Raw genomic sequence first — 27,897 nt, forward strand, 5'->3', positions numbered from 1 at the left:
GAAACGTCTATTTAGGTCTTCTGCCCATTTTTGAATTTGGGTTTTTGTTTTTTTGATATTGAGCAGCATGAGCTGCTTGTCTATTTTGGAGATTAATCCTTTGTCAGTTGCTTCGTTTACAAATATTTTCTCCCGGTCTGAAGGTTGTCTTTTCGTCTTGTTTATGGTTTCCTTTGCTGTGCAAAAGCTTTGAAGTTTCATTAGGTCCCATTTGTTTATTTTTGTTTTTATTTCCATTTCTCTAGGAAGTGGGTCAAAAAGGATCTTGCTGTGATTTATGTCACAGAGTGTTCTGCCTATGTTTTCCTCTAAGAGTTTTATAGTGTCTGGTCATACATTTAGGTCTTTAATCCATTTTGAGTTTATTTTTGTGTATGGTGTTAGGGAGTGTTCTAATTTCACTCTTTTACATGTAGCTGTCCAGTTTTCCCAGCACCACTTATTGAAGAGGCTGTCTTTTCTCCATTGTATATACGTGCCTCCTTTATCAAAGATAAGGTGACCATATGTGCATGGGTTTATCTCTGGGATTTCTATCCTGTTCCATTGATCTATATTTCTGTTTTTGTGCCAGTACCATACTCTCTTGATTACTGTAGCTTTGTGGTATAGTCTGATGTCAGGGAACCTGATTTCTCCAGCTCCGGTTTTCTTTCTCACGATTGCTTTTGCTATTCGGGGTCTTTAGTGTTTCCATACAAATTGTGAATTTTTTTCCAAACAGAATATTTGAAAGCTATTTTTCTAAAACTCCTGGGCATAGGCTGCAACCCTTTTCTTTAGGAAGAAAATTAAATTAGAGTAGCAGTGTCCAGAGGGAAGCCAACAGTGATTGTCATCATTTATATTCTTTATTTACACAGTTCATGTGGTCAGATTCTTTGGGATAAAGGTGATATTGGTCAAAACTCATTAAATAAGTTAGTTCATAGGTATATTTAAAAATTAACTCTTATCCAACAAAAGAGTTTTCATTTAGGGTTAACAGAACATTCACCCTTCATATTATTAGGGGACCTCAAGCATTAAATACTTAGGCAGAACTCAGAGCAGACTTGAAATTGTGTAGAGTTTCCATGTCCTGATTTCAGTACTTACAGTCTACCATGCCAGAAATCGAAAACCGGTATGAATGCTTTCCTGTAGACAATTACTGTTTCTGTCCATTTCCATTCATTGTGGAGAGAGAGAATTTTTGGATGAGCGTGATTGCCAGATAAAATACTATACCCAATTAAATCTGAATTTCATATACACAAGTGATAATTTTTAGTATAAGTATGTCCCAAATATTTCATGGAACATATTTATTCTAAAAATGGATTTGTTCTTGGTCTAAAATTCAAATTTTATTGGGCATCCTGCACTAAATCTGGCAACTCTATGGATTAATAAAGACTACTGGTCACTGATCCTTGAAAATTAAAAAGAATATATGTTGTATAATGTAAAGCAACACTTCTAATACAAGTTACCTCAGCTGCTTGTTAGAAAGCAGATCACGATTCTGCACATCTGGAATAGGACCTGAGATTCTGTATTTTTAACAAGCTCCTGCTTAATGTTGATGCTGTTACTCCATTAGCCACTATTTGTGCAAGGCTGTAATGAACATATTTGTTTGTTTGTTTGTTTGTCTTGTTTGTTTGTTTTTTGGTAGCCCAGCATCTGAACTCTGTGAGCTTGGAGAACTTACTGATATGTGAGGCTTGAAAGAAAGTTAATCCCATTTCTTACTATCTAGAAAGTGAAAGAAGTTGTCAAATACTTTACTGTCCTCTCTTCCACCCTGGATTCAGGTTCACGGCCCACCCTCAGCCAATCAGAAGCACCTGCATGGCCTTGGGTAGAGAACTAGTAACACGAAGAAGCAAGGACAGCAGTCAGGTCTTTCTCTTGCAGCATTGCAGTTGCCAAGTTAAGTTCCCAGGGCAGTTTTGGTGGTGGAGGAAGGCGGCAGAGTCCAGCATGCTGAGCAGCATCAGTAATAGCAGTCTTCTCCTGGGCTGTTTCTGCAGTATGATTTGGGGCAGTTCTGAGCTTGGTTTTCAACCCTCATAATGATTCTGCGAGCTGCGCACTTTGCTACTGAATCAGTCAGAATTGATTTTTGTTGCTTGAAACTAAGAACACTGATGAAACCAAATAATCCGCCAGACACTAGCTGGCACAGCCCATCAATTGGCAGTATGTGTATGGTTGCCACCAAGGTCACCACTCAGGATGATCTCTGCCTTACAGGGTGAGGACAATTCTGAGACAGGTGCGATCTCTACTTGGTGGAAGGATGTCTATTTCCTGGCATACATGTCTATGTCTCCTCTGGCAAGGAGGTTTCTGACAATGACCAGTCTTAGCTTGATAGGACTAGGTTTATATGCTAACCTTCTCATTAACTAGTTATGTGACTTAGGGCTAATCACTTAGAGTCTGTGAGCTCCATTTAGACTACATGTTTATTATTACATTTGTTCATATTATATCATATGGATATTTGGATAAATAGATATTTATAATAGATAAGTGGATATTTCATATAAATAGAATCACACATCCATAATTATTCGTTACACTAGTTTTTTTTCAGCTATATAGTGAGCCTCCAGGAGGTCTATGTCTAACTGAACTGTTCGTTTACAATGTATAGCACAGTGCTTTATACATAGTAACTACTCAAGATAATAAGATAGGGGCTTCCCAGGTGGCGCAGTGGTTGAGAGTCTGCCTGCCGAGGCAGGGGACACGGGTTCGTGCCCCGGTCCGTGAAGATCCCACATGCCATGGAGTGGCTGGTCCCGTGAGCCATGGCCGCTGAGCCTGCGCTGCGTCCGGAGCCTGTGCTCCGCCAACGGGAGAGGCCACAACAGTGAGAGGCCCGCGTACTGCAAATAAAACCCAAAACAAACAAACAAACAAAAGATAATAAGATAAACACTTGTTGTTGTTGAAAGGATTAAATGAGACCATCAGACTTGTTACTCTAAGTGTGGTCCCTAGACCAGCAGCATTAGCATCACCTGGAAGCTGGTTAGAAATGCAGTATTGGGCCCCATCTCAGATTTAGAGCCTACATTTTCATAAGATCCTCAGAGGATTCATATTTTCATTTAAGTCTGAGAAACACTGCTCAAGACTGCCAGTTCAGTGAGGGCAGGGATTACGTGTGGCATATAGTAAGTACTCAGTACTATTATATGAGTAAATGAATTGAGCTATTTCAATTCATTCAAAACGTGAAAGCATTTTGTAAACTGTTTTCAGCTCTATATACACAGGATTGCCAAAGAACAAAAGTTTGTCTTTTTGGCTTCACTAAAATCTTTTAGAGAAATAGTTTGGACTGACACTTTATAATGCCAGCTTATATACTGAAGCAAGTATATTTATTTTTCTTACATTTGAATGACAATTCCATGAAGAAACCCAGTTTTAGATTAAAAAAAATAAGTCCCTTAACTGAAATGGACTTTAAAGTGAGTTTATTAGCATGACAGCTAATTATAGAACTTCTTACTTCTAAAGATTGACAGAGAAAATTTATCGCATTTCTATTTCCTATGAGATAACACCTTGATCGAGAGCTAAGATGCCAATGTCAGACTTTAAGAGAAGGATTGGTAGATGTATAGTTAGCGCCAACCTCTAACAAAGAAAACTCATCTAGTTTCCCACTTAAAGTCTAGCTTGAAATGCTTTATTCATTTAATCATTCTTCAAATCATCAAACATTGATCAAATTTGTCACTATTTGACAAGTGCTGTGCCAGGGCTTTCTGATGGATTGCCAGGTACAATATTCTTGAGGAGTTCCATATCAATACAATGATGATAACTTTTTAAGTACATAGGCTAACCAAAGACGTTTTATGATTTATGAATTCATGAATGTTAAAGTCTTAAAGTGCTATAAAAATGAAACCACATTAATTATATATTTAACAAGTTTATTGGAAAGAGTAAAATTATATTTTCCTGGTAAACCCAGGCTGTATGGTTAACACATATAGAATTGGTTTTATTCAGGGTTGCTCTAAAGAATATAACAGGGATGTCCTGGTTATTTTCCATTTGCTCCTCCAGATCCATTTTCCCATTTTTCATCCTATTTGCCTTGCTCTACACTGGAGGCTGACCTCTACAGACCATACTATCCAAGTCCTCTAGCTTCTGGCTGGGTTTGGCCTATAGGAGGTACCAAAAGAAGTTTAAAGAGTGGGAGAAAAAGAGGACAAGTGTTTATTTCCCAGCCCTTTGATGGGCCACATTTGGCAGTGGCTATGTTTCTCTGTTTATAGTCACAGCTTTTGTCAGAAATCCCCTTCCAAACTACAGCTCTTATTGGGTTCCATTAAAATCTCCCTTCCCCTGCTCCTTCAGACTTAAGGCTTCTCATTGTTACTAGTCCTTAAGTGCTTTACCATTGTTAGTTGGTTCCCTTAACCCTTCCCACTATATATTTACCTCTGTAAATTATCCCTTTATTAAGCTCTTTTTACCCTTTTGAGTGTGCCATCTTTAGTGTTATAAGAAGAGGCAATCAATCAGCCAGTATCTAAGGACTGCCTGCTGGGTTGGCACTGTTAAGACATATAATACATGATCCTGCTCCAGAGACACTTACAGTCCAGTGAAGGAGATAAAACCAACACATGTGAAGCAATTAGGAAACACTACACATTGGTATCTGAGAGACATTTGGTTTTTTGCCACTCGGCATCAACTCATTCTTCTGATAACCGTACCCTGATTTTCCTCTTCTATCGCTCTCAGTCAATGTCTTCTAGGTGGAGTGGACTCCACTCTCAACAACATGAGTAATCATTCCTCTGGCCACATGTCCTAATCAAAGCCAATAAAATATAAGGAGATTATTGCTGGCACTTCTGGGAAAGAGGCCTGCACTCTTCCACTGAGATTGCTAACAGTGAGGATTATGTGAACTGGAGCTGCCAGGAGCCACCATATGGAGCCTGAGAAAGAAGCCAACACAGAACACAGAGCCAGGAGATGAAGCAGAATAGAATTCTAATGACATTGCTTAAGCCCTTGGATCAAGCTATGCCTTAAGCTAAATATATCACTCCTTCTTTAGTTATATGAGCCAATAGCCAAAATATTCTTTTTTTGTATAAGTCAGTTTAAGTTGTGTTTTTTATTTTGTCACCTGCAACTAAAATAGGTCTAACAATTCATAAATTGGTACTGGGAGTGGGGACTAGTAACAGAAAGACCTTAAACTGTTGAATCAGTTGATTCAGAGGAGGCTCCATCTATACTGGGCTGGGAATTCAATAGCAAAGTAGTAGGTTAAACTGGCACCTGTTGTATACTAGGATTCAGAAACGTGCCTATCAAGTATGAAATGTGAAAGGGCCAAATACTAGAGTACAGATACTAGAGTACATCAAGTATTACATGTTGGCTTTTAGTTAAGTCCTGTGAGAAAGACTCAGGTTTAGGATTGAGCCTTATTTATCTAAGGCAGAGAGAAAAAAAATACTGCTTTGTTACAAATGACCATTTTTGCTTATAGACTGCAATCGAATATGACAGAAACTTCAATAATCCGGAGCCATTAAGGGTGGAAAAGCCCCCAAAGAATGTTGATACCAATGGAGGCAAGACATGGAAAAGACTGGCACTTAGAAGAAGTCTGCACACACCCAGTCCTCTCTCAAGCAATTCCTGCCTGCTTAGAAGGATAATTATCTCACTTTGCTCCTCCAGCACTACTATGCCATTACACCCACACACCCACCCCCTCCAGCCCCCTTGCAAAACCAGTGGCTGTTGTTTCAAATTGTTCTCAGGGAGAAACCAAAATGGAGGCCATTAAGGGAGGAGATTACCAAGGCCTATTACCAAAACACAAAAATAGCCATATTAGAATCTAGATGCAAAGACTGCAGTTTTACATGACCTCTGGCTTTGGAGTTTTTTCCACCATGGAACTAGAGACATACAAATAGACTGCAAGCTTACTGAGAAGTAAAGGAAATTATATTGTGAGAGAAACCTTAAATCTAGAGAACAAAACCGAGGCTAATTACCCCTGTAACAGGTAATGGAGAAGCCTGAGTAGCTTAATACAACGAATGTTTATTTTTCACTTTTGTAGAGTCCAATATCAGTATTCCTGATCAGCAGGTGGTCTTCTACAAGGTCATTTAGTTACTCAGACTCTTTCCATCTCATGGCTCTCTTATGTATCCTCCAGGGTCTTAGAGTCCTTTCAGTGCAGCCATAGGAGGAAAAAGATACCAGAGAAGGCTTACCTGGTTCTTAACCACATTGTTAAGTGATTCACACCACTTCCAATCATAGTTCAATGAGATAGTCATATGACTTTACCAAGATTAACAGGGATGCTGGGAAATATAGTCCCTGACTATATAGCTACTTCCTAGCAACAACTCTACATAACAGAAGAGGATCCCAGCTGTTTGCTGGTGAAAGCTAGTTATCTCTGCCATAGCAAGTGATTTTTCAACACCCACTGTATTAAGAAGCAGAATGCTAAAGAGGTATGGTCCCTAGCAGGATTATCCTCCCCATTGTCCATTACAGATATGGCATGGAAGAACAATGGATGAGAGATTCTCCAAGAGCACAACATATGGCAGCCAGATGGGTTGATCAAAGAACTTTTTCTTCTCTCATGGTAGGAAGCCTTTGCTATTCCTGTCCAGCAAGATACGATATATCCAACGAATTGGAGACCACTGTGTGTTTGCCATAGTCATTTTTCCAAATGTAAGTTTTTTCTTTTTCTATTATAAATTAAGTACTTTGTAGCTAATTTTATCATGTAGCCTTAGGTTGCTAGACCATGAAGAACTATATTGCTACAAGCTGGGGAAACATGATTTATCCTGCTGTCTTGGACTTGAAGTTATCAGCAGGAACTAGATGATCTTTGGATCATCTCTCTTTGGGGAGGAAGTGAGTACATTTGTGGTGGGAAAAAATACTGTTGCATTGAGTAGGCATAAACGCTTTTTTCAGACTCAGCGGCCATGGCTCACGGGCCCAGCCGCTCCGCGGCATGTGGGATCTTCCCAGACCAGGGCACGAACCCGTGTCCCCTGCATCGGCAGGTGGACTCTCAACCACTGCGCCACCAGGGAAGCCCCATAAACACTTTTAAAGGCATATATAGAAGAGGAATATTTGGGGACATCAACAGAAGAACAGGGATGTGTTGTATGTCCTCTGTTTCCGTTACCCAGGACATATCCACCTTTCCTCTGATAACCATAGTCCCATTTTCTAAAGTGGAATCATCTTTTTGTGCCATTCATGTGTTATTAAAAGGCTCAACTTCTGGGATGGGCTTCTGATTCAGACCAGGCCAATCTGAGCATCTTCTCTGGGCAACAGTGATTGGTTTAGGAATGGACACAATTTTTGCAGGCAGTGAGGACAGTGTGGGCTTAGAGCTGCTGGTTGCTGATTTGTGGAGCCTGAGAATGAAGCCAACAGCAGAGGAAACAGCCAACATATCAGGGAGAATTCCAATCTTGATAACATAATTTGAACTTTTTATTCAATCTTGAACTTTTCAGTTATGTGAGCCAATAAATTCTCTTCCCTACTTAAGCCAATTTGAGTTGGATTTTATGTCACTTGCAACCACAAACCCTTACTGAATCAATACTAAGTTGTGTGAGGGTAGATCCATAAATAAATATACATAGGAATAAGTGAACATGAATATTCTTGAGGGGCAGATCCAACTAAAATTGAAGGGGTAGATTGAGGAGTAGTTTATAGGGTAAGAGGGAACTAGATGGGGTCAGAACAAAATCAGTCAGAAGAGTAAATTTAATGCACTAGAAAAATATAGCCATGAAATTATTGAATCATGAAGAGATGTGCTAAAAGTAAAGATTTAGAATGATTATTCTCACAGGTGATTGGAGCAGAGCCAGAAGGAAGTCAGAAATACCATCTACAACTGTTCTTCCTGATCTTTGCACAGCATTCACACTGGCCTCCTTGCTTCCTACTAATTCAAACTCACCATCCTCCTGCCTCCAAACCTTTGCACTTCTTCTTGTCTCTGCTTGGAAAGTTCTCCCCCAAACTTTTGCTTGGCTTTCTTCCTCATTTCATTCAGACCACTATTTAAACATAACTTATCAGAGAGGCCCTTCTATATCAACTTAGCTAAAATATAAACGCACTACTTCCACCTGCATCCTTGTGTGTCCTTCTACTCTGCTTTGTCCCCACAGCACTTACCGCTACATGACATTATATTGTGTATCTATTTGTTTATGTAAATGTATAGTTTGTCTCCCCCACTGGAGGAATTGCAATGGGATTCCATGAGTGCAGGTACTTGTTTTATTCACTGATGTATCCTTGGTAAGTACAACAGAGCCTGGCACATAGAAAGTCCCCAATGAAAGCTTGCTTGATGATGAATGAATGAGTGAAATGCAGTAAATGAGACGGGGGGCGGGAACATCACAAGAGGGGTGAGCTAGTCTCTTAAATTCCTAGAACATTCCTATGATTTCAGCCAAAAACTCTGCTTAAAGCTCCCACTTTTGCTCCACCTCCGCAAGGGAAAGGGAATTAGGGAAGTTTACTACTGCTAAAGCAAGGACTTAAGATATTCTTCGTTCCCGGACGATTCTGGTAAGAATGCTATTTTCTCCTGAGTTACCCCGTTAAGAAGACACATCTCCAAATCCCAGACTCGACAGGGTTCTTTCACCATCTCAGCTCCAAGTAGAGCTCTGAGAGAAAAACGAAGTGGTGGTGTCTGAAAGTCTCAAAGGTTCCAAAATATTTTTCTTCCCGGGGATCGGCATCCAGGTGAATTTCAGAATAACAACGTGGAGAGGGCAGGAGTCACATGCCAGGCGGAAAAGGGAACCGGGGGCAATCTTCACTGATCCTTCGTTACCACCCAACCTTCTAGCGCGGCCTGCACAGAAACCAGCACGCCGACACTTCAAGGCATAGTGGTGTTTTCACCAAGTTTCCCTCCCCGGCGGTTTCTCCCCACCCGCCCCTCCCACTGCAGGCTCAGCCTCCGATTTCCGCTGATCCCGACTGGAGGGAGCCCGGAATCCAATTACGTTTCCCAAGGGAGCGCAATCCACCCGTCTGGTCGCGAGGAGGGGGCGGGGGTCGAGGAGCCGCGGAGGACGCCCCTCCCCCGCCGCCCGGGCCTCTGGGCCCCCGCAGCCCCGGGCGGGGTAAGCACAGCCTTGGAGGGGCACGCGGCACCGCCGCCGGGACTATTTGTCCTTCCGCGCGGGCGCTGAGGTCCGGATTCGAAGTCGACCCGGCTGAGTGGCAGGAGATTAGCCAAGGGTTTCCCCCGCCGCGCGCCCCCGGCCAATCGGCGCTGCGCGGGCGGTGCTCGCGGGCCGCGTACACGCGCATTCCAGGATCCACGCCTCACACTCGCGCACGCTCCCCTTCCCGCCCCGCCCTCCCGGCTCCACGCGCGCGGCTTCTCGCGGCCTTTTCCCAGGACTGGGCCTGGACCGTGGCTTCTGGGCCCCTCGGTGCTGCTCGCCAAAGTGAAAGTGAAATGAGGAAGGACGGCCGAGTGGTCTGCAGGAGAAGAGTAATTAGTGTGAACCATCTGTGTCAAGGTTCACATTAAGCCTCACCACCCTCAGGGTCGCTTAAAAGACTGGAGTGAAACTACGGAGACTGTCGTTGAGGAGGAAGAAAGAGGACAGCCCTCCTGATTCTTTAGAGATTGGGTGGAGAACTCTTCCCATATCATTGAGTGTTCTCTAGTCAGAGGACTTTAAACTGCTGGATTTCTCACTTGGTTTTCAGCTGTGGTCAGAACACTTGATATAGCCTTTCTCCCTCTGGGGGGAAAGAAAACAACATCCTCTCCTGCACACATTGTCAGACTCATGAGGCCACAACTGACATACATGCTGGAAGGAGAAAGTGCTCTGTGGTGCCTTGTTTTCTCTTTTGAATTACGTCCTCCAGAGACTGTGGCTGACCCTAGGCCCATGGCGTTCCTGCATGTGATTGACGTGCGTGATTAGCAGGCTAGTGAGGGAACCAGGGAAATTGCTGTCAAAACAATTACATACAGGGACATCAGAACAATGGCTTGAGAGCCCCCAGGGACTTAGAGACCATCCTAGCTCTGCCACGCATGCCCTCTGGGACCGTGGCCAAGTCACATCATCTCTTTGTGTCTTCGATTTCTTCCTGGTAAGTTAAATAAAACTATTCTACCACTTCCAATTTCAAAGTATATTATTAAAATAAACAGATAACTGAGGTGAAAACATTGAAGGTTTTGTTTTGTGGGGGAAGGTGGTGGTAGTTGAAAGACACTCTCTGAACAGAAGAGTCTGTAAAAGGAAACGGTTGGACCTTGAGCCCACAACCTGCTCATTAAATTAAACTTAATATACATGTATTGACACTAACTGTAGATGCGGAGTTCTAAGCTTGGTGCTGTGTGGTCTTCATAAGAGTTCTGTATGTTTATTGAAAAAAATCCTCGTATTAAGTGGTGCCTTGCAGTTCTAACCTGTATTGTTCAAGGGTCAATGCTAACTCCTGCATTCAGACCTTATCCCATACCTGTGCCAGTTCCCATCATTAAGTCTTGACCATTTTAATTCTGTTTCTGCTCAAGGGCCACAAAGCCTTGCTAGATATTGGTACAGAAGGGTGCTGTGCTTGTTGCTCCCCACTTGAGCCTAAGCTGTGGCTTGGGGTTCAGACACACCTGGGTATGTCTGAGGAACAGATGGGGCAGGGCGCCAGAAGCTTGTTTACTGGAGTGAATGAGGAGCTTCCTGAGACAGAACATGTCCTCAGGAAGAGTCAAACACACTGAGCTTGAGCCGGAAACAAAGACTAAGTCTTGAGAAGGGAGAGGTCCCTTTACATCCAGTCCTGTGTCTCCTGGCCCTTGTCTGAGTCCAGTAGTAGTGGGGAAGGGATAAGAAGATGGAGACTATGGGTAAAAGCTGAAATATCTGTTTCAAACTTTTCAAGTCCCGCATTTCACATTCATAACACATGCTCTCACCTTTATTAGAAAAGTCAAGCTATCAATGTAAGTGCAAGCAACAGAAAACCAGACTGGAGGTAGCTTTTGAAAAATAAGGAATTTATTATCCCATCAAATAAGAAGTTTGGAGGAAGGTGGTTCCTTTACTGGTTAATTGAGTAACTCAAGTATGTCGCTGAGGCCCCAACTAGATTTCTTCTTTCTACTCTGGCATCCTCAGACAATGGTAATTTCTCCTGCTATCTCCCTTCAAGGCAGCATCATATCTTCAGCATTTCTTGGCATCAAATGCAGTCAAGGGAATCCAACAAAGAGGGATATTGTCTCCCACTTCTTTCTTTCTGTCTCTGTCTCTTTCATAATAAAGGAAGGTTAACCTTTCCTAGAGGCCTCTAGTAGAACTGAGTCCCATTGGGCAGACTTGTGTCAAACACACATCCTAAACTAATTACTTGTTGAAAGAACGATGCCAAACATAATCTACCTCGCATGCTGTGAGGCCAAACATAATCTACCCTGCATACTGGGAAGGGAAATTACCTTCCATGAGCATGCAGGAGGGTGTAATGCAAACAATATCAGATTTTGCAAGGAAAGAAATTAGGAAAAGTGGTTGCGGCTTAGGTCTCAAAAGTTTCCTTCATTTTTCTTTTTCTCTACTTCAAAATGTTTTTGTATCTACTCTCCTTCATTACTTCTAAATTTTTAAATCTTCCTTCATATTTTGTCTTTACTAATTCAATGGAGAGGTAATCTGGCTCCATTTCAAGACTTGGCCCTCCGTCTAGTTATCTATCTAAGACCTTGCTCTTATCCTAGCCACTCACAGTGGTCCCTAAGCCACAAGCCATCACTTGCAGGCTGTTCTACCTAGCACTCCATTAGTGAGAATTAGAGGAGATCTGAAGCCCCTTTTGTTGTCTCAGGAGAATCCAGGTTGAAAGATGCAAGAACTCATCTAAATCCTATCAGGTGAGGGTGGAGAGGTGAGGAACTAGGGCAAGCTTCTTCTTTCCCAGCAGAGTTCTTTACCCAGAACTTTTATGTCTGGCTCAGCAATCTGTGAGTGCCACGTGGTATCCTCAGCTACTCGGTTTCAGACTGCTTCCATTTCACCTTCTCCCTCCCCATTAGTACTGATCTCCTGGAGATTGGGTCCCACTCTACTATTCCAAGTCACAACCTGCAGGAACTCTGATAATGGCTTGAACCTGAAACTTGTTCCATTTCTTCCCTATACTCATATTCATTCATTTATTTCATTTAACAAATATTCAGTGTTGACTCTTTTCCAAGTATTGTGTTATGTGCTGGGAAGATGCTGGTGAATAAGTCAGAGTTCCTTGCCTTCAATGAGTTTACATTCTGGTGGGGAAACTTGGCATGAAATTCCAGGTTATCTCACAGGGACCAGAATGGAAGTAAAACGTTGAAAGCAAGGCCGAGTCATTAACTCTGCAGCATAACCCCTGTTTTAATCCTTCACAAACAGCTACCATTATTAGTCTAAACTATTTTGATCTTTACACAGCTCAAAACATATCACATCTTTTCACAGAGGCCATTGTTTCAGACAATTACAGTTTCCAACAATATAAATACCACATAGGGCAGGGCACTTATGGTACAGTAGGCTTTATTAATAACATGCCTTGTCAGCTGAACAGGCTAGGCTATAGATGGATAATTACAGCAAAAATGGAGGCTGTATCTGATACAAGTTTATGTATCATCAGAGTTGTTACCCTATCTCTGCTCACAGTCAGGGACCTGCCAGATCTTATTCAACAGAATGGTTTGGAGATGCAATGTCAGAGATAAAAATATTTACTGTTGTTTACCTTCCTTTGGCTATGCTTGCCTGAGGATGTATAGTAAAAATCAAATTTTAAATGTTTTCAAAATTCATTCAGGTTTGTTATTCCTACTTCATTTATAGTAGAAAATACATTCTCCAAAAAAGTGCTACACTATATTGAAAATAAACCTGCTTATATATTTTCTACTAATAGCACTTCTGCTTCAGAGGGTGCCATGGACCCTCAGTGTCTAATTTATCTTGACAGTGTCTGAAGTGGAAGTAAACTGATTCAGACTGCAGGTCCTGAAATATGAGTTAGGGAAGGTGGATATAGCACAAGTGAAATGAGAGCATTTAAATGAAATATGAACTCCAGTCAATCTGAATGAATTCCCATAGCACCTCAGTCCAGGAAAAAACCTGTAATGGTCTTAATCCTTACTCAAGCCATGACAAAGTGCATGACCCTAAGTGAGGCAGTTAATTAATTTCTGTGTCTTGGTGTCCCCATTTTTATGACAGGGTTAATCAGACCTGTAGTGCACCTGCACTTGAGTTCAGAAGAAAAGAGAATTACACGCTTTCTAAAATGTAGCTGATAATATCAATCAGTTATCAACAGGAATTTATTGAGCCCTGCATCTACCCATTATTATACGTCTAGGGCCTAGCAAGTACCCTACACATAAATGCTAAAGAAATCTTTGTTGCCTGAATGAATGAGAAAATAAATCAATGAGCCATCAACTACTGCATGCCAGGTCCTTTGCTATGGAAGACTCGAGATTCATCCCTGCCTTTAAGGAACTAACATTCTAGTGAAACAAGACATACACAGATAAAAATATACTTAACAATTAAGGTATGAAATGCCAAATGAATGTTATAATCCATTATCTTCAAACTAGAATTTCCGGATTCTTAGCTTCACTATGAATTCTTCCTTAAAATTGACCTACTTGAGAATATGCCTAGGAATATTGCATAGAAATGTTAGAGGATGTTTAATAAAAGACTTTAAAATATAGAAATCTATTTCATTAGGATAATAGTCTGTAAGGAAGTGGAATTGAAATATAAGTTCAAGGGAGAAAAAGAAAGACATAAAACTGTTAAAGAAGGACTTGTTTATATTACTTCTTTTTGTATTTTTATTGAGGTATAACATCCATACAGTAACATACACAGACCACCACCTAAATCAAGATATAGGTGATGCCCTCCCGTCATGACCTTTCTCAGTTAATCTCCTTCTTCCTTGACTCCAGAGTTAACCATTATTCTGACTTCATACACTATAGAGTACTGTAGCCTGTTCTTGGAAGTTGTGTAAGTGTAATCATATGGTATGTTCTCCTTTGTTCCAGGCTTCTTTTGTTCAACATTATGTCTGTATGATGCATCCATTGTTGCATACACCAGAGTTCATTCTTTTTAATTATTGCAAAATAGCTATTCTCAAAGTGGGGTCTGAGAACTCCTGGAGGGGGTACCTGAGAGTTTTCTGGGGGTTCCATGGGTCAAAATTATTTTCATAACCATTTAGGGTTTTATTTATTTGCCTTTTTCAGTGTGTTGACGTTTTTGTCGATGGTACAAAAGCAATGATGGTTAAAACTCCTGGCACCTTGGCATGACTATTTTTTCCTTAGATTCATACTCTTTATGTCTTTCTGAAATATCTTTGCTTAACCCAAGGACATAAATATTTTCTGTGATACTCTTTTCTATAAGTTTTATGGTTTTAGGTTTTACAAGTAGGACTATGATCCATTTTGAATTAACTTTGGCATATGGTGTGACTTTAGGATTGATAGTCCCCCTGCTTTTTTAAAAAATATATGGATACCCAATATCCAGTTGTTACAGTACTACTTATTGGAAAGACTACTCTTTCTCTCTTTTTCCATTAAATTAACTTGGCAGTTTTGTCAAAACACTCCCTCCTGCCCCACATACACACACACACACACACGCGCGTGTGTGTGTGCGCACTCTGTTTCTTACTTTGTATTCAGTTTCATTGATCTATATGTCTATCCTTTCACCAATACCACAGTTTGGGGAGAATTGTTATGTTAACAATATTGAACCCTCTGATCCATGAAGGTTGTATATCTCTCTTTTATTTAGATATTTTTTACTTTCTTTTAACTGTGTTTTGCAGTTTCCAATATAAAGATCTTTTGTTAGACTTATTCATAATTTTTTGGTGATATGGTAAATGGAATGGCTTTTAAAATTTCATTTTCCAAGTTTGCTGTTAGGATATAAGGATATATCTTTAATGTTTACTTTTAGCAGATTCTTCTATATGAACCCTGTATCCTATGACCTTGCTAAATTTACTTATGGATTCTAGTAACTGTTTTCTAGACTCCCTGTGATTTTTAACACAGGGAGTGATTTTTAATAACACAGGGAGTGATTTTTAATAATCATATAATTTGCAAATAGAGACAATTTACTTCTTTTTTATCTTAGTGTCATTTCTTTTTCTTTCCTTCTTACAATGACTAGGACCTCTAGTACAATGTTGAACAGAAGTAGTTATAATGGTATATTTGCCTTGTTCTCATTGTAGAGGAAACAATTCTATCTTTCACCATTAATTATGCTATAGATGCCATATATTCATTTGAGGAAGTTCCATATCATGCTTGGTTTGCTGGAAGTTTTTATCAGGAATAAATGTTGGATGTTTTCAATGCTTTTTCCGTATCTATTAAAATGATCATATAGGTTTTCTCCTTTTGTCTGTTACTATAGTGAATTAACAATTGATTTTAAAATCTTAAACTAATCTTGTGTTACTGGGATAAATCCTACTTAGTCTTGAAGCTTTATTCTTTTTTTATACTATTGGCTTGGTCTGCTCGTGTTTTGTTAAGGATTTTGCCTCTGTATCCATGTAAGATATTAATCTATAGTTTTTTATACCATCTTTGTCAGGTTTTGGTATTATGCTTATGTTGGTGTATTAGTTTGCTAAGATTGCCATAACAGAATACCACAGACTGGGTGTCTTAAACAACAGAAATTTCTTTTCTCACACTTCTGGAGGCTAGAAGTCCAAGATCAAGTTGTGGGCAGGTTTGGTTTCTCATTAGCCTCTCTCCTTGGCTTGCAGATGGCTGCCTTCATTCTGTGTCCTCAGATGGCCTTTTCTCTGTGCAAGCACATGCCCCTGGTGCCACTTCCTCTTCTTTTAGGGGCAACAGTCATATTAAATTAGAGCCCTACCCTAACAGTATCACTTTAACTTAATCACCTCTGTAAGGACCTTATTTCCAAATATGGTTATATTATGAGGTAATGAGGGTTGGGAGTTCAACATATTAATTTTCTGGGGGATGCAATTTAGCCCATAACACTTGGCCTCATAAGATGAGGTGAATAGTGTTCTCTCCTCTCTTTTCTGAAAAACATTTGTATAACTGGTGTTTTCACCATTGAAACTGTCTGGCCCTGGAGTTTTCTTTTGGGGAAGGTTTTTCATAATAAATTCAATGTGGTTATTAGATGTAAGCCTATTAGATTTTCTGCTTTTCCTTGTATATATTTTGATACAATGTGTATTTTAAGAAATTTGTCTATTTCATCTATGTTGTTGAATTTGTTGGCATAATGTTGTTCATAGTGTTCTCTTATAATTTTTCTAATGTCTTAAGATCCATGCTGACAGCCTCTTTGTTTTAAACTCTTGTTTTAAACAGTCATGCCTATTTTAAAGAACTGAAGAAGAAAAAAATCAAAATTCATTTGGTTATTATGGATGCTTGGCTTTTCTGTATATAATTTAAAGTTAGTTTGTCATTTTCTATAAAAAGGCTGGGATTTTGATTGAGAGTGCATCGAATGCATACACTTGTTTGGAGAAAATTGCCACCTTAACAATATTAAATCTTTAGATCCATGAACATGGTATATCTCTTTGTTCATTTACATCTTCTTAAGTTTCTCTCATGAATATATTGCAGTTTTCAGGATAGAAATCTTGCACAAATTTTGTTGGATTTATTTTTAAGTACTTTATATTTTTTGAAAATTATATGTTATTTACATTTCAACTTTCAGTTGTTAATTGCATATATTTTTATATATTAGCATGGTATCCTGTGAACCTGCTAAACCCACTTATTAATTCTAGCAGGCTTTTCGTAGATCTTTCTGAAAATTTTTAATGTATATAATTATGTCATCTGTGAATAAAGACAGTTTTTTTTTTTCCTGTCCAGTTCATATGCTTTTTTTTCTTTTTCTTCTCCTACTACACTGACTAGATTCTTTTTTTTTTTTTTTTTGTGGTACGCGGGCCTCTCACTGCTGCGGCCTCTCCTGCCGCGGAGCACAGGCTCCGGGCAGGCAGGCCCAGCGGCCATGGCCCACGGGCCCAGCCGCTCCGTGGCATGCGGGATCCTCCCGGACCAGGGCACGAAACTGCGTCCCCTGCATCGGCAGGCGGACTCCCAACCACTGCGCCACAAGGGAAGCCCATGACTAGATTCTTGAGTACAGTATTGAGTAGAAGCAAGGAAACCAGATATCCTTGCCTTGTTTTCAGTCTTTGGAGGGAGTCTTTTATCATTAATTATGATATTAGGAATAACTAGTAAATTTACTAGTCTTTTATCAGGTTGACGAAGTTCCCTTTTGTTCCTGTGTTGCTGAGATTAGTGCATGTCTTCTTAATATTCTGTGATTAAATGGGAAGTACACATAAATTACTTCTGTGTATGTATGTATGATGATTGTCTCAGGAGAAAGCACTCGTGCAATTGAGTTGTGAACTGAAATGGTCGCTTTTCCATAGAACACCATTTTTACCTAAAAGAACCAAAACAAAGTATGATTACTCAGACTTAGATATTTGGCAGGTATTTTGTCAAAAAAAATTTTGTGAGCCTGCTCCTGCAAGGCAAACAACTGACTGTATTTGTGGACATTGTTAAAATTTGCATTTCCAGACAAAAATTAGAAATTTGGAATGTTTATATTCACTTAACATCCTCCCAGTACTTCATGACATTTCTGTTGAGATTGGTGGTGATATTAACAAATGTGACTTTTCTGCTATACCATGAAGTGTGTCAATATTTGGAATATTTTGGCGAACCAATATTTTAAGAAACTACCACTTATCAAGTTTTATTTTAATTAATTAATTAATTTTATTTTTGGCTGCTTTGGGTCTTTGTTGCTGTGTGCGGGCTTTCTCTAGTTGCAGTGAGCGGGGGCTACTCTTCGTTGCGGTGCGCGGGCTTCTCATTGCAGTGGCTTCTCTTGTTCCGGAGCACGGGCTCTAGGCACACAGGCTTCAGTAGTTGTGGCACGCAGGCTCAGTAGTTGTGGCTCGTGGGCTCTAGAGCGCAGGCTCAGTAGTTGTGGCACATGGGCTTAGTTGGTACGCGGCATGTGGGATCTTCCTGGACCAGGCTCGAACCTGTGTGCCCTGCATTGGCAGGCGGATTCTTAAACACTGCACCACCAGGGAAGCCCACACTTACCAAGTTTTGATGTAGTATTAAAGAAGACTGTTTGCAATTTTCTGAAAAGGCTACTGGAATAATCCTTCTCTTTTCCACTATATGTCTTTGTGAGGCCAAATTTTCTTCATATACTTCAACCAAATAACATATTATGACTGATTGAAAACAGAAGCAGATATTAGAATCCAGCTGTCCTCTATTAAGCCAGACTTAAAGAGATTTGCAAAATCTAAAGTAATGCCATTTCTTCTTACTAATATTTTTGTTTAGAAAATATAGTTGTCGTAAAATTATGTACATTAATATGTAATGGATTTATTATTGTTACTTTTTAATTGTGGTAAAATCTACATAACATAAAATTTACCATTTTAACCATTTTAGGTGTGTAGTTAAGTGGCCTTAAGTACATTCACATTGTGTGCAACTGTCACCACCATTCTTTTCCAAAACTTCTTTTATCTTCCCAAACAGAAACTCTTTAACATTAAACAAAAGCTCTCCATTTGCCTCTCCTCCGAGCCCATGGCAATGGCCATTTGATATTCTGTCTCTATGAATCTGACTACTCTAGGTACCTCCTATACATGGAACAATATTTTTCCGTTTGTGTCTGGATTGTTTCACTAGCATAATGTTTTCAAGATTTATCCATGTTGTTACTTTTATTTTAAAAATAAATTAATACAAAATTTAAAAAATCTCTTGGTCTTAATTTTTAATATGACAAATATTGATAGAAACACCCAAATAGACTAAAACAATTTAGTGTCCTCGATTAAGTTTTAAGAGTATAAAGGGGTCCTGAGACCAAAATGTTTGAGAACCATTGCTTTATAATATCTCTGTGTATGTATGCTTGTACGTACCATAATTTATTTACCCATTCTACTGCTGAGGAACAGTTAGTTGATTTCTCTTCAGCTTTTAATTATTATTGATAAAGTTGTTATGAATATTCTTGTACATATCCTGTAGAGGACCTCTATACCAGTTTCTCTCTAGGAGAGAAGTCTAGGGTGTCTAGGAGTGGTATGGCTGAATCTTTGTACCTTTTTATTTATTTTTAATAAATTTATTTTATTTATTTATTTTTGGCTGTGTTGGGTCTTCGTTGCTGCGCATGGGCTTTCTCTAGTTGTGGTGAGTGGGGGCTACTCTTTGTTGTGGTGTGTGGGCTTCTCACTGTGGTGGCTTCTCTTGTTGTGGAGCATGGGCTCTAGGCGCACAGGCTTCAGTAGTTGTGGCATGCGGCCTCAGTAGTTGTGGCTCACGGGCTCAGTAGTTGTGGCTCACGGGCTCTAGAGTGCAGGCTCAGCAGTTGTAGCACACGGGCTTAGTTGCTCCGTAGCATGTGCGATCTTCCTGGACCAGGGATCGAACCTGTGTCTCCTGCATTGGCAGGCGGATTCTTAACCACTGCACCACCAGGGAAGTCCCTTTGTGCCTTTTTAAAATGGATGGTGGTAGATATGAAATCTCTATTGTATTTAGGTCCCATTGGATACATTTCAAAGAATATCATGTAATAGATTTATTTTAAATGCTAATATTTACAATATGTAGGATGTTTATCCTTTGCATTTGTTTCAACTTATGACTACAAATTTTAGATGTCAATTTAAACATGTGTGAGGGCATATATCATTTAAATACATTAATTTAGGAGGTAAATGAGCAAAGTGTTTTGAAGATTACTAGACAGTAGACCCTTTAGGAGTTCAGAAGAAGTACAAGATGATTGAAGGTTGGGGAGGTTTCTTTCTCTGTCCCTCCTTTCCTCCCCCTTTGCTCTCTTCCTCCTTACTTTTCCTGTTATCTGACAAATATTTACTCAACAACTACTATATGCCAGGCACTCTGCTAGACATTGGGGATATGGCTGTGGACAAGACAGACAAGGATTTGACTCATAGTCTAGTGAGGGAAACAATCCACATGAAAACAAGCTACTGAAATGACTAAAAATTGTGTTAAATATGAAAGAAACAAATGAGTCTTATGATAGGGGATAGTGGTGGCATAGGCTGTTATGTCAGGTGGTTATGGTGGCCTCATGTTGGAAGAGCTAACTGTGCCTGAGAGCCAAGGGAAGATCATTCCAGCAGAGCCTCATACATACTAAGAGCATTAACAAGGCTTTGAAGAAGAAAAAGCTTGGAATGTTCCCAAAACTAAAAGCAGGCCACTGCGAGGCAATTACTGTCAGACTTTGAGTCTTTATACAAAGAAGCTCCATAGTTAACCCTTGAAGATGTCTGTACACAAATATATAGTTAATATAAACTGTATAATAAAGTAATAATAAAATTTAGAAAACATACTGTTGGTCATCTTTGAGAAGTGATAGAAGTGAACAAGCCTCTACTTTCCCCTGAGGACAGAGACAAGGAAGGAAGGTTCAGGAAAAAACAAAAAGTTACTTTATCTGCATCAGTATCAGCACTGCTATCATTCCAGGCAAGAGTCAGTCCATTGAGAAAAAGATTGTATTTTGTTAATTTTTGTATCTCCAGTACCCAGCATTGTGCTTGATCTGAAGTATATGCTTACTTCATGTATGTTTTAAGGGAGGGAGAAACTGGAGCTAACATTTTTATTTAGTTCCAACTCCTGTACTGGAGCCAATTAAACAAAATTAAAAGACAAATAGAATCTAGGGGGGAAAAATCCAGCATCTGCAACAAACTATAGGTTGATGTGCTTAATACACTTTATAAATTGGCATATTGGTTAAGAGCATATTCTGGAGTGAGAAAGATATACTGCAATGAAGGCAAATTAGGGATAGGGTGAGTGTTTAGCTGGCCAAGGGAAGTCAGAACTTAGAGAAAGAGAGACAGACAGACAGAGAATGAATGAATGAGAATGGGAATATGATGGATCTGTGATGTCTGTGAAGATCATTCCTAATTTGGTGCCCCTAGAGCTGGCCTTCAGATGTTCCTTTACCATATTTGTCCTCTTTTTCTGATCTCATACTGAGGGTGAAAATATAAATGGAAGAGACATATCCCTTCCAAACTGTCCAGCCTCAGAGACAATGACAGAGGCATGAGTAATCTGTGAATTGATAACTCCCTGAAGTGCATACTATCTCTTAAAAAACTTAGTGGTAACTTGTGCTGACACACAAGTATATTGTGTGTATTTATTATAATAATTATATTCATTACGTAATATACTCCTCTTAATTTTGAAGAGGAAATGAACTAATTTTTGCACTATGTGATTTTTCCAGTTTCAACCAAGCTAACTTCTGACAAGTTAATTTGTTCAACAAGATTGGGTACCGTGTAGGTGCCTCTGGTACAGGGGTAGCAGATACAGTAGGGGTGAATAAAACAAGTGAAGTCTATGACTTTATAGAGCTTTATACTACATGGGAGTGAGGTAGGACAGGTAATAAAAAGATAAGAAAATAAATAGCATAATAGAATGAGACATAATGATAGCTTTGGGGAAGAAAAATAGAGCAAGGAAAGGAGCTCAATTAATGTGTGATCAGTGTTGGGAGAAGCAAGGTGGGGCAAAGAGTGATGGGAGAGCTTGAGTCCAGCCAAGAACTCACTGCCATGAGGAACCTGACCCTACCCATCCTTACAGTTCCCAGGCTGATTTTCACTTAATCAGTGTGAATTTGTCAGGGCAAGACCTGGAAATCAAATGGTAATAATAGCTGGTATAAATGCCTGGAAATAAAAATGTCTCAAATGTCATCAATTTCTACCTGTGCTTTCCAATATGCTGACAAACCAACAGCTGAAGTTAAAAAATACAGTACCAGGGCTTCCCTGGTGGTGCAGTGGTTGAGAGTCCGCCTGACGATGCAGGGGACATCTCTACTTCAATAGCCCTAGTTAAAAGATGTCATTATATCTTGCCTAGTCTACTGGGAGAACATCCTAAGTGGTCTCCCTTCCCAGTGCATGTGAGCCAAGGCTGCTGGGCGTAGAGGGAGTTGAGGCCTTGTTGTGAGCATGAGGCTCAGAGTGCATGGTGTGTGCATTGGAAGGACAACGCTGAGGTGGTCACTAGACCTGAGCTGGGGTCTGCAAGGTTGCTGAGGGACTGTGGGCAGTTGGAGTAGAGCCTGAAGTCTCTCCCCACACATCTGCACCACTAATAGATGGTGCAGCAGGAACTAGAAAAAGCAGTATGCAACAATCAGGAACCAGGAAGAGAAGCTCTCTTCCTCCTGCAATGTCCCTCCTGTGCTCTTTATAGATAAAGTTTAACGTACTCATTGTAAGGGAGAAATGTTGCAGAGCAGGTACTGAAGGGTGAATTTAGAGCTGAGAGGGAATAGATTGATAACTGGCACAAACTCTTTCGAAATAATAAATAAATCTTAGTTATCTTCACAAGTCACTGTAGTATAAGACTTATTATTACCTTCTTTCTGGGATTATTCATAGATTATTTGTGGAACTGGAAATTAAATCTAGAATGTTCAATTTCCATGTCTTTGTTCCCATTCTTATGTGTAGTTTCTTCTTTGAACATCATTGATACAATTAATAACAAAAAATCCAACAATATATGCCAGAAATGGAAAAAAGATGCCTAGGCACCAAGTATCTGGGTCCCTGAGGCCACATATAGCAAATGCTTGGGTGGAGGGCTGGACATGGGCAGCAGTGCTTGATGGTTTGATAATTAAAGAAATGCTTTTTTCAAACTGATATTCTCCAAAGAATAAGAGTCTATATACTTTCCTGTGTGAATCCCTCTGTAAGAGCAGAACTAGGCTGTGAGCCCAGATTAGTTCATCACAATAGACACCTAGCAAAAAACAAGTCTCTAGGGGAAGGTAAGGGGAAGGTAAGGTTTGAGGGAAGATTTAGGACGGGGGTGTTTATTTGTGTCCCTCCAAAATTCGCATACTGAAACCCTAACTCCTAGTGTGTCTGTATTTAGAGATGAGGCATCTAAGGAGGTAATTAAGGTTAAATGAGGTCGTAAGGGTGGGGTTCTGATCTGATAGGATTAGTGTCCATATAGAAGAGATACCAGAGAACTGCTCTTCACCCTCCACCACCATCCTCATGCACTCACCAAAGAGAGGCCATATGAGCACCCTGCAACCCAAGGGGAGAGCTCTCACCAGACATGAACCCTACTGGCATCTTGGTTTCAGATTTCTAGTCTCCAGAACTGTGAGAAAATAAATTTCTGTTGTTTAAGCCACCCAGTCCATGGTATTTTGTGATGACAGCCCTATCAAACTCCTACAGGAGGTTAAGAGTAAAAGGCACTATCTGGAAAGGGCAAGCTGGGGGCGGGGGGTAGAGTGCCACAGACAGGCAAGGAGCAGCATGAGTTTTCCAGACACTTGTGTATTTTGGGGGTAGGGGAAGAGACATGGTGAAAGAGGAGAGTGGAAGAAGAGCAAAAAGAAATTCTTTCACTATGCTACCATTTTGCTTAAAACTGGCCTTTTTAGCCAGTGAAGGGAAGTGGGCTCAGGGTATCCCCAAAACATATTAACACCCTCACATTTTTCTACTTGGCTTTAGAATTAGTTTTTTTTTACTTTCATCTGAATATAAGTCTATAGCAGTTTTCTTTTTTAAATAATTAATTAATTAAATTTTTATTGGCATAGTTTAAATATTATATGTTTCAGGTGTGCAACATAGTGACTCACAATTTTTAAGGGTTATACTCCATTTATAGTTATTATAAAATATTTGCTATGTTCCCTGTGCTATACAATATATCCTTACAGCTTATTTATTTTATACATAGTAGTTTATACCTCTTAATCCCCAGCCCTATCTTGACCCTCCCCCCTTCCTTTCCCCACTGGTAACCACTAGCTTGTTCTCTGTATCTGTTTCTTTTTTGTTATATTCACTAGTTAGTATTATTTTTAAGATTTATAACAGTTTTAAAAGTAAGTATCATAAAGGCTTAACTCAGGAGAAGTCAAGAAACTAGCTGTCATTCCATGTAGAGTGCAAGGTCTAAGACCTACTTCCAACCATTAAGCTTCTCCTATATAGAAATGGAACCTCAACTGCCCACTTGGCTCTCCTTAATAAAGAGGAAGGTGGAAGATCCTTTGCACTTGAAAGGACTTCTCTACAGAAGAACTCAACACAGGATGTAGAGATATCCATGAGATCGTGAATTAGGGATAAACTCTCAGTAGTATTCTGATATCAAACCAGCAGATGCTCAGTGAAGCACTGAATGATCAAATGTGGTATAAAGTAAATAAAGTGTTAAAAATAAGCTTTGTTTCAGACTCTTTTCTACATTTGGTTTTCCCAGAGACATCTTCACTATCCCTCTTCATGAAACTGTGGCCAGTTCAGTAATGCATCCTTAAATTTATTTTCCCTCCTTTTCTGCCTCCTTTGCTTATTTCCTCACTCTTGATGTCCTCAGATTACAGACCTCTCAATGAAGTGCTAGTCCTAAAACTTGCTCAGACTCTGTTTCCTAGATGATCCAAGCTAAGAAAGTAGCCAAAACAGTATCAAAATGAGTGCTTAAGATATTTCGTAAATAAATGAGTCAAAATTTGCTACAGATACAGAAATGTGAATAATTATCCTTTGGTAAAACTAAGAATTCTTGGCAATAAAAAGCACTAAAATTGAGATCTTAAAAAAAGAAACAAAAAACTTCAGCATTTATGACACTGACATTTTTGGAGAATACTTCCTTTTGTATAGAGTGTTCATTATTTGGGATTTATCTGATATTTCCTCATGATTAGATTCAAATTATACATATCTGGCCAGAATATTACATAATGATATTTTGTCCTTCATAGGGTATTGTGTCTAGAGATACATGGTGTCCATAATATCACTGTGTTAGTGGTATTAATTTTGATCATCTGGTCAAGGTTATACTTTTTTAAAGTATGCTCTTAAATATCTCTATTTTTTCCATTTATAACCTTGTCATAACGTGACAGCACTACAACACTAGCAGGCTTTATTATTGCCTCATGTTCCACCCCATCACAACTACCACTAAAATGTGAGCACCACAGAGGCGAGGATTATTGCCTCTTTTATTCACTGATAAAAATATTCCAAGCACATGGTACAGTGTGTAGCACATATTTACTGAATGAATGAGTAAAAAGATAATTCTGATTAGTAAAAATGTCTAATAACACAATTTGTTATAAAAAAATTCTTTATGACAAAACATTATTACAGCCATGTTAATTCAGCAGTCCATGGTTATAGGATATAAGAACAGGCTGGAAAATATATGATTAAGGATAATTTAAGCCCTCCCTCCCCATTTTAGCCAATATATCAAAACTATCAGTTGCAAAACTGATTTAGGATGCATTGAAAATTCCCCTTATCACTCTCTGGAAGTAATACTAATAAAAATGATATGGCTAAAACATGAGTAGAAGGAGGAGGTATGAAAAGGAGAGAATGAATGTTACATGAACATATCTAGATATTACTCACCAGTGCTGAACTTGATCGTAGGAAGACAGGCCTCACTTTGCATAGTTCTGACATGCACGATTTCCTGTTACCATGGTTTAGTTAAATAACCTAGTCCTCCAACATCACAGTTCACATTTCAGTTACCATGGTTCAGTTCAGTCCAGTAATTGCATAAAGTACAAACTTTGTTGCTAGCTCTTCAGTCCACAAATCACTATGTAAATAACAGATGCACACCATGATCAGTGACCAATCACGCCACTTACTTCAGTCTGTCAGTGACTGGTCACTCTGCATCTGTTATTCAGTTCACAGATAGAGCAAAAGTGTGTAGTTGTGTTACCATCTTGTCTCCAAGTGATAAATCCACATGACATTTTACAAAAATGGACAATCAGAAGAGAGAATTGGCCAACAGAGATGAAAGTACAGCAAATAACCCAAAGTGACATTGCTGGAAGTGAATTTTGTATCAAACATAAATGGAATTATAGAATAAATAGCTGACAGTGGGAATGTTGACACTGTCACCATTTGAGGGACTCTACATATGCTGCCAGAGGAACTTAGTGAAGGCACATTTATCAACATAAAGAAGGAAAGTAGTTGTGACAAAAAGGATGAAGATGTCCCAGAAGTAATACAGGCCAAACAACCTCCACGTTAAGGGAACTTTTGGAGATATTTCACAAAATGAATGTGCAAAGGATGAAAGATTGGAAGTTGATCCAAACTTAGGAAGGAGTATGACAATTCACTAGGGCATACGAAAGATCTTCGCTCCCTATACAGTAAGTTATCAGCAAGAAGAAGGCAAGCAGTGTTGAAAATACTCGATACATTTTTAACAAATAAAACACTTTAATTCTCAATGTTTCTAGTGCCTTAAATTCCAATATTCTAGGTAAATAATAGCTTTACTATTTTTCTGTTCTCTGTACATGTATAACTGACAAGAGTTTCACAAATATTTTAAAACTCATGAAACGATCATAATTTTTCCATTATTTAAATCACTTTGCATAATTTCATCTTGCATGCTTATTTTTTTGGTTCTGCATTGCCATGCAAAATAAAGATTGCCTTTATTGTATTCAAGGTAAAGTGCAAGTTAAATGCTCAGAAATGAAAAACAGAAAGTTCTTACCATAGGCATGATCTGAAGAAAATTAAGAATCACTGAGTGAAAATGATAAGCTGTAGACGTTAGCCTCCCACTTGGATCAATACCAAGTCTGTATCTCTAGCTTGGGTTTCCAAGTGTTTCTGGGTGTTCCACCAGCACCTCACATATAACACATCCAAAGCTGAACTTCCTCTTAACCCTGCCACCTACCAAAAAAGCCCCAAGTAACTTGTTTTTCTGTAATGAAGTATCAGTCAGGATTAGTTTCGATGGCTAGTGACAGAACCTGAAATAATTGTAGCTTAAATAAGATAAATATTTATTTTTCTATCAAAATAAAACTTCAGAATTAGGCAACCCAGGACTAACATGGTGACTCACCAATTATCAGGAATCCATATTTTTCTTCTACAATCTTTTATCACAAAGTGTCTATCTTCAAGTTACCTCATGGTCACAAACTGGCTGCTGGTGCTCCAAACAGGCAGAAAGAAGGAAGGTAAAGAAAAAGTGCTTGCCACCCTGCTGAGTCAGTGTACTTTAGAGAATATTCATGGATGCTCCCTGCTAAGATATCTGCTTATGTTTTGTATCATTATGTCTTATTAGACAAAATTTGTAGAGTGGCTATTAGATAAGCAGTTAGTGGTTTTTGTCAGGCACCATTAATGATTCAATCATTCACCTAGGCATCAAGCCAGAAACTGAGAGATTATCTGAAATTCTTCTATCTCTCCCATTGCCCATATCCATGGTTAGTTTATTATACTACCTAAATTTCCTTCAAATTTGAAACTCTACTTTTTTCTTTAAAGCTCCATTGCCTAAAATAGTGCATGACACAAACTGCTGTGTTTATAAATGTTTGTGGAATGCTAATTCAGTGACTGCTTTTCATACAGCTGGGGGAAGTTACCTCAGTGAACTTTAAATTGGGTCTCCAAATAATATTCAAAGAGTATTCCTATTATATTATAAAGTGTAATTCCTGGAGTTCTTTAAGTCACAAAGTAGTTTCCTATTCTCTA

General features: G+C 39.3%; 1 long non-coding RNA gene across 3 annotated transcripts in view; it reads left to right on the forward strand.

Annotated features, from left to right (window-relative positions):
• The first annotated feature begins 9,324 nt into the window (after window positions 1-9,324).
• Window positions 9,325-27,897, forward strand: part of LOC307182757 — a 129,437-nt gene continuing 110,864 nt past the window's right edge. For all 3 annotated transcript variants that reach the window (XR_013827250.1, XR_013827251.1, XR_013827252.1), the window contains exon 1: window positions 9,325-10,206. This is a non-coding gene — a long non-coding RNA (uncharacterized lncRNA). The remainder of the gene's footprint in view (window positions 10,207-27,897) is intronic.

The sequence above is a fragment of the Stenella coeruleoalba genome (genome assembly GCF_951394435.1).
Source record: "Stenella coeruleoalba genome assembly, chromosome: 2".
NCBI classification, from domain to species: domain Eukaryota; kingdom Metazoa; phylum Chordata; class Mammalia; order Artiodactyla; family Delphinidae; genus Stenella; species Stenella coeruleoalba.